At 31.0% G+C, this 8594-nt stretch overlaps 1 pseudogene; it reads left to right on the forward strand.

Annotated features, from left to right (window-relative positions):
* Positions 1–521: 521 nt before the first annotated feature.
* On the forward strand, positions 522–948 carry LOC119528826 (annotated as a pseudogene).
* Positions 949–8594: the final 7646 nt, after the last annotated feature.

The following is an 8594-nucleotide window of genomic DNA, read 5'->3' on the forward strand; positions in this document are numbered from 1 at the left end:
AAGTCACCTTTTTCATGAACCAATATTTTGTAAAATATAAACCTCTTGATCAAATACTGTCTTTTTAAGACTCTTCTATTGATATTATTGTCTACTATTAATCTAGTACCACCTGTTATTATCCAAGGTGAATATCTTGATTAATTTTACAAGTTCAGAACTAAACACTATGGACAATTTAAATTATAAAAACATGTACAAAACAAATGAATCTATAAAATTAATTTGAGAAATTTTTCTTCCCATCCTGTATCATACCTGCAGCTCATTTATAAAAAGTCTTTAATTATGTCTCTTCATCAAGTATCATAATTTTCTTATAGCTTTACTACACACATATTTTACTTATTCCTAAAACTTACAAAGAACACAGAGTTTAGCTAAGGTTTGTATGTTTATAAGAACAAAACATTAGATGGAGTGCAAGTTTTCATTCTTTAGAGTTCACTCTCAAATAAGCAAATATGAGTAGAAACATCAAAATGATGTTTATTAGTCACCAGGGATGGTGGATTGTCAGGATGGAGCCATTGTCTGGGCCGCTTTCCCAGACCCTGAACAGAATCCTGTGGCTTTCAGGCCTTTCGAGCCGGGAGCTGCCCAGGGGTCCTGGATCACGGAATCAAAAGCCTAGAGATTTATGATTTGATTTGAACTCTCTGAGACCCAGAGAAGCCCAGTACTTCAGAAGAACTGGAAGCAGAAAGTCAAGTAGTAAGTTCAGGAGATAAATGAAGAAGACTGATTTATTATCAGGTTCACACCAACAGTATGTCATTGTTCTTTGAAGACTCTTATTGTGCTGTGCTGAAGAGTAAAACTTCAGCAGTGTTTACCATTTAAACATAAGTCAACAAGCAGATGAGTGACAAAGAAGGAGAGGCAGCTGCAATGGAGAACCCATTCTTACAGTAAACTGTAGAGCAGTGCTTCCTTGAACCTGATTAATAGTTGTTTTAGGAGATACTGAACTGTAATTGATATATTTGTTTAAACTCTTTGTAAAATATAAAAGACTCGTGTTTAATAACTATGAGATTTGTGCCTCAAAGCATTTTTAAAGGATTGCTTCCAAGCAAGATTTAATTATAAGGTAGTATTCAGTGTACAACATACTCAGGATTTGTAACACTTAAGTGTTCAGACAGAGGAATTTTTCTTTTATTATGTGTAAGATGAGTTGCTATTTTTTCTGATGCCCATTCTGATACAACTTTTCATGTCAAATATCTACCGTGCCCAAATGTATCCAATTTAAGTCATTACTCTGTAAAATATAAAACAGAGGTGATTCTTGTAAGATTCACCTGAGAATGTTTTCAATGAACTGTGAATTTCAATGTGACTATAGATTCCTAGAAGATATTTTCAAAGCTTTAATTTTGCTGATTCTCAGATCTGAGAATCAAAAGGAACATGCAAGAGGTAATCAGGTATGGACCCTGCCTTCCTTCAAAGATAGTCCTGAAAAAAGAGGAACAGATGAGAAACAGATGTGGAGAGGGTTGTATAACATACCCAAATTTGAAGATCAAGAAGTCCCCCAAAGAAGTTTTGATTAAAGCAATCTAAATTTATACTCTGTTCTTTATTTGTACTTTGTTCAGTTTGTTTTAAGGAACAGTGATCATTTGAAATGTAACAGGGTGTGGCAGGCAGCCTCCAAATTGGCCTCCAGTGATCCTCACCTGCTCTTCATGCGGTTCTATAGTTTCCTTCCATATTGAATCAGAGCTGGTTGGTGTGCCCAAAAAAGTATGGCAGAGGTTACTGTGTGTGACTTCTAAGGATAGATCATAACAGGTCTTGCTGCTTATACCTTGGTGTCTTGAATTGCTAACATTCTGCTGGAAGCCAACTGCCATGGGATGAGTGCACTCAGGCAGCTCTGTGGAGAATCCTCTGTGGAGAATTTAGGACTTCCACCAACAACCAGCACCAATTTGCCAACCATGTGAGTGAGCCACCTTCAAAGTGATTCTCCAGCCTCAGTCAGGCCTTCATATAACTGCAGCCCTGGCTGACATCTTGACTTCATACTCATGAGATCCAGAGCTAGAACTACCCAACTAAGCCTTCCCAAATTCCTGACCCACAGAAGGGTACCACTTCCCTCAAATGACACAAAAATTAACTCAAACTGGATTATATACTATACGTAGGAGTTAAGTCTCTAATATTCTTATAACAAAACAAGAGGAAGTCTTTGAGACCTTGGGTTAAGCAATGATTTCTTATATATGACACCAAAAGCACAAGCATTGGAACTGAAGATTGATTTTGGAATTCATAAAAATTAATAGCCAAAAAAAACCTAAATTTTGTGCTCCAAAGAACTCCAAGGAAAGACAACACATGGCTGATAGAAAATATTTGTAAGTCATATCTTTGATAAGGGATTTGTACCAAGAATAGATAAAGAATTCTTACAACTCAATAATAAAAAGTCACACAAACTAATTTTTTAAAAAAATCAGCAAATGATCTAATGTTACATTTCTCAAAAAGAGATACAAATGGCCAGTAAGTCCATTAAAGATTTGCAACATAATTATTCATTAGAAAAAGGCATATCAAAACCACGAGGAGATACCACTTCACACACATCAGAAAGGATAAAATAAAAATTAGACAATGACATGTGTTGGAGTTGAGGGTATGAATGAATTGGAATGCTTACACATTGTTGGTGGGAATATAAAGTGATGCATCCACTTCAGAAACAGTTGAGCAGTTTTTGAAAACGTTAATCATAGTGGAACCATATGCCAAGCAATTCTCCACGTAGGTATTTATACAAGAGAAATGAAAACATATATACATGAAAAAAAAACTTGGGCAGGAGTGTTCATAGCAGGCAAACAGTAGAAAAAAAAAAACACAAATATTTATCAATAGATGAATGGATAAACAAAATGTGGTATATCTATACAACTCAGTATTATATGGCAATACAAAGGAATAAAATATTGATACTTGCTACAGCATGGATGATCATCAAAACATTATGTAAGTGAAAGAAGCTAGTCATTAAAAAAAAACGTGTATGGTATGGTAACTTCTATATGAAATATTCATAATAGGCAAATCTATAGAGAAAGATATTAATGTTTGTCTAAGGGTGGTGGGTAGGAGAGAGGGTGTGAGGAGAAGATGGGAACTATCTGTTCATGGGTTCACCTTTCAGGGTGAAGAAATGGGCTAAAATTAGTTTATAAAGATGGCTATATAACTCTGTAAATAAACTTTATTTACATTTTTATTTTGAAATACAGCATAAATACAGAAAAGTGATAACTTTCCAAGTATGATTAAAAAGCAGTTAGAGAGCAAACTTCAAAGAGTGTTCTGGGTTACAGTTCCACAATTTCAGTTATTTCTATATTGTGAATTATAACATATACAGAGAAATGTGATAACTTTCAAAATGCAATTTAGCAAATAGGTATAGAGCAAATTCTGAGGCATCTTATATGTTACAGTTCCACCATGTCAGTTATTTCCTTCTAGCTATTCTAGTACTCTAGAAACTAAAAAAATATTTATATATTTATATAAATAGTCAGTATTCTTAATCCTTTGTTAGATCCTATCTTGTCAGCTGCTACCCCTCTTTCTAGTTTGATCACTTTCTCAATCCTTAGGGATATGTGGGCAGTGTGTAAAATATACTTAAACTGAATTATACAGTCTAAAAGGGTTAATTTTATGGTACATGATTTACATATCAATAAGCTCTTAAAAATAAGAGACAAGTATGTGTTCTGTTGCTTCCGTATGTTCTTGTAGAGTTGTGCCAAGACACTGTTAGTCAATTCTGCCCATGTTAAAGAGGTCAGAAACCTGGGTTCCATTCCTCTTATGCCATTGGTCTGGATAAGTCATGGCAGAATTTATGAATCTTTCTAGTATTACAGTTATCTCTTTTTCTATTTTATGTCTAACCATCTTAATAGGAGTGCAGCACTCTATACAAAGTTTTTCTTTCCCTTATTGGGAAAAGAATCTTCTATATATTATATTTTCCTCCCTAGTTTTTAAGGTAATGTGCTATTCTTTTCTGATTTTTTTGTTCTGTATCTGCACTAATGGAAGCCTCTTAACATTTCAGTAGTTGATCAGTCTATCCCTACATTTAACCCAATGTGTAAATTAACATTTGTCTCTTCATAAACCTAAAATTCTTATTTTTGTCTAATATCATTCTTCCATGGATACCAGTGGTTCACCATAAGGATGATTTTGCATTCAGGAGAATGTCACAATGTCTGGAGACCTTTTTTTTTTTTTTGCTGTAACTGAAAGGATGCTACAGACATCAAGTGAAAAGAAGCCAGGTGTACTGCTAAATATACTACAATGCACAGGACATTCCATGCAACAAATAATTATCTGACCCAAAATATCAATTAAGCCAACATTGAATATCCAAGAAATAAACTGTTCAGAACAAATAATAAACAATAATAGCATTAGATGAATTTACAATTTACATTTAACAAATTTACAGAAATTCTTATCACTCACTGACAAAATAACAAGAAATTCTTTCATTTTATTTAGTTTTTTTATATTTGTTTAAGCATGCAAATGCACACGTGCATATATTTCACATAACTTATAAAATGCTAATACATAGTAATACTTTCGCAGCTTTTTAAAATTTACCTTTTATTTTATTCTGTTCCAAATCCTAACTCACCAGACATACTGAACAAATTCATGTTAATAAACTGTTATGAGAGCTGCCATATTATTCTCCATGCTCTTGAGAAACACACACATAGGCCCAAGCATTTTTTGGTCATTTACTGCAAGAAAGATTATATTATAAACACTATTTAGCATGTTGTTTTATGCACTCAACAAAACCATCTGGAAAACCATCTGTGGCAACTAGTGGAGTTTTATTTCATTCTTATAAAAGCTACATAATACTTATGATGTGGATTGGTGAATTATCAACCAATTCCCTTATTTGCCTTTCAAAACAAATCTGGAAAAACTAGGCATTTATATCTATCAAGGAGGTTTATTTCTATTTGACTGGCTGAAAAATACATTATTTTCAATTTAAGAGATATTGATAGCTTTATAAACTAAATCATTATTTATTGCTGCTTAGTTGTGTTAGAATTCTTTCTATATTATGTCTAACCTTTTTTCTACCATTTGCTTTATAGTATGTACCCAGATTATCATTGTAGTACTGCAATTATTTAAGCTATCTTTTGCATGTATATATTGTTCAATGTATAAGACCTACTATCCTACTCCTAGAATGCACAGGTACATTTCAAGATTATCTTGCAAAAAACACATTGCTTAATTCTTCTGCAATGCATTTTCTAAATCATCTTGAATTCATATTCTAAATGTTGAAAGACCATATGATTTTATCTCCATCTATCACTTTAACAATACATCATAGATTAAATATGATCTATTTCTTTTTTATATATTTAATCCATGTCTATAAATCTTCTCTTTTCAAATAACATATTGGCCATATTACAGTTATTTTATTAAATTTTCAAATACATAATACATGCTCCTTATTACTATTCTTTTTTCTTATTATTTATAGCAGTATTTACACATTTATTTTCCATATCAACTTTATTATTATTCTTTCTAATTTCAAACAAAACCTTAAGATTCTAGTTGACACTCTGTTATATTTATATATTAGTTGTTGGGAAATTCATATCTACATGGCACTAGTTCTCATATAAGTACCTACTGTTTCCTCCCAGTAATTTAGATTTTGTTTACTATTACTACAAATAAATTTTGTAGGTTTCTATAGGTGAGGTGACTTTTTGTCAAACTTATTGATACATATTCTTCATTTTTCATCATGAATGACATGTTTATACATATCCAGATCTGTTTGACTTTATTGCTAGAAAAGCTATAATTTGGGTATATTATCCTATGTCTAGCAACTTTATCAACCACTCATAATTCACATCAAAAGTTTTCAGCATCCCTTGAGTTTTCAAGGTATGAAACTGTATCTTTATAATTTTTACTTTCTTTTCATAATATTTGTATGATTTATTATGCTGGTTGTATCAGGCATTCCTCATTACTTCCCATATTTAATTTAATTGATTTTAATGTTTTACCATTAAGGATAATATTTGCTATGTGTTTGTTTGAGAAGTCTTGATTTTATTTAGATATGTTTCTTTTATTTTTCTTTTCTTTAAAAATGTCCTTAGAAGTGGATGATTTTATCAAATGCCTTTACATATTCAAATAGTGATATGGTTTTCTAGCTTGATTTGATTTGTAATAGAGATTAGGTTGATAATGTCAGATTATGGTAGTATAAACTACATGTTATTATAATGTATAATTTTTTTAAATAACCTGTGTCATATATCCTGAAATTTCTGTTATCCCATTTTGACAGTGTATGATTTTTTTCCCCTTTGTGCACCTTGTTTATCATATTTTGATATTAAATATTTTCTATGATTATGTGATACATTAAATGTGGTTACAAATACTTTGTAGTTCTCCTTTAAAAAATGGTAATTATAGATGTCATATTTATTCTATTTTTGTTGCTTTGATAGATAAATACAATAAATTGTGGTATAATGACATTGTAACTGTAAATTCTTTAAAATGCCATATTTTCCAGTTTTTTTTTTGTAGATTCCATAGAATTTCCTAAGTATACATTCATGTTATATGCAGATCATGATTTTAGCTTATTTTTGTAATTTTTGTGCCTTTCCTTTATTTTTCTTGTCTTATTTTCCTGGGACCATAAATGTGGTTGTTCAGAAAAATAGGGCAAACCCTTGTCTTGTTCATAAACTCAAGGGTGAATTGAATGATATGATCACTCAGTGTGTTTCTAGATGTAGGTTTCTATAGATTACCTTTATCATTTTGAGATACTTCTCTTCCTATTTTATCTTGAAGGCTATTAGTATATCACCAACTTTCATCATGCTTCAATTAAAAACAAATCATGTTTTCATTTCCTTTATATTTGGCTAGTTTGGTGAATTACACTGATTTTCAAATATTAAACCAACTTTGCATTCATGAGATTGTTCCAAATTGGCCATGATATGTGATCTTTTCCTTTTACTTGTGGGGTCATTTGTTAAATTTTTGTAAGTATTTGGGGGTCTATATGAGAGATGTTGATTGCCGTCCATTTTCTTTCTAACTTCTTTTTCAATGCATGTCAAGATTTGCTGGCAGGATTAGTGGACTCATAGAAAAAGAATTGGAGAGCTTTTCTTCACCTCCATTTTCGGAAATTTTACATGGAATTGGTATTTCTTCCATAAACATTTGGTAGAATTTAACAGTGAAGCCATTTGAGCCCTTTTTTTTTTTCTTTGTGGGGATTTTTTGGTGTATGAGTTGGATGTCTTTAACAAACATGATAATATTCATATTATTGTTTGTTCAGTTTTGGTCATTTATTTTCATGTAGTTTGTCCATTTATCATTGTTGAATATATGGTCAATATTATTTTGATAATATATTGATCTTTTAATGGGGGTATGATCTCAAGCGATAATTTTCTAATTTTGATGTTGGTATTTTCCATTTTCTCTTATTTTCTTGATCAGTCTTGTCAGGAGTTTTTCTATTTTATTTGGTCTTATTATAAATTATATTAACATTTTCAGAGTGCCAACTTTCAATTTTGTTGCTTTTCTCTACTGTTTGTCAATTTTTCTATTTCATTTATTTCTACTCTTGTTCTCATTGTTTCCAATATTCTATTTACTTTTTGTGCAATTTTTTCTTCTTTTTCTAACTCCTTAAGGTGGGAGTTTTGATAAATGATTTCACACCTTTCTTGTTTTTTTTTTTTTTTTAATATAGGCATCAAAGGCAATAAATCTCAAGAATTTATTTAGCATTATCTAACATGTAATGAAATGCCATGTTTTTTTTATTTACACATAGTTTAAATATTTAAAAATTACATTGTGAATTTTTCTCATGATATGCCTTAATCATAAGCACATTTGTTTAATTTCCAAGTATTTGGAATTTTTAAAGATAAACTTTATTGATATTTATCTGTACTGTTGTGGTAAGAGATTATTTGCTTTATGATATCAACCACTTATTTATTAATACCTGTTTCTAGGACACATTTGGCTTATCTTGGTGAATTTTCCATGTGTACTTGCATAGAATGTGTACTCTACAGTTCTCAGGGTAGATAGTTTTCTATTAATATCAATAAGTTATAATTCATTGGTAGGTTATGCATAACTTTTTTATATTTTTCTATTTGTGCAACCAATTCTTACAAGAAGCATTTTTAAATCTCCAGATACAGTGGTACAATTTGTTTATTTATTTCTTTGTTCTTTTTTATTTTCTTCCTACATTTTTGAGCTCCATTGCTGGCTGCATTCATATTTACCATTGCTATGTCTTTTTAAAAAATTGATCTCATTATGGAATGACCCACTTTTAGTCTGTTTGTTACTAATGTTAATACTCAGACATTTTTCTGGTGATTAGTGTTTGCATGGTGTATCTTTGCACCTTTTCATTTTCAACTTATTTTTGTGCTCATATTAAAATGTGTTTCTTG

The sequence above is a fragment of the Choloepus didactylus genome, chromosome 3, assembly GCF_015220235.1.
Source record: "Choloepus didactylus isolate mChoDid1 chromosome 3, mChoDid1.pri, whole genome shotgun sequence".
NCBI lineage: Eukaryota > Metazoa > Chordata > Mammalia > Pilosa > Megalonychidae > Choloepus > Choloepus didactylus.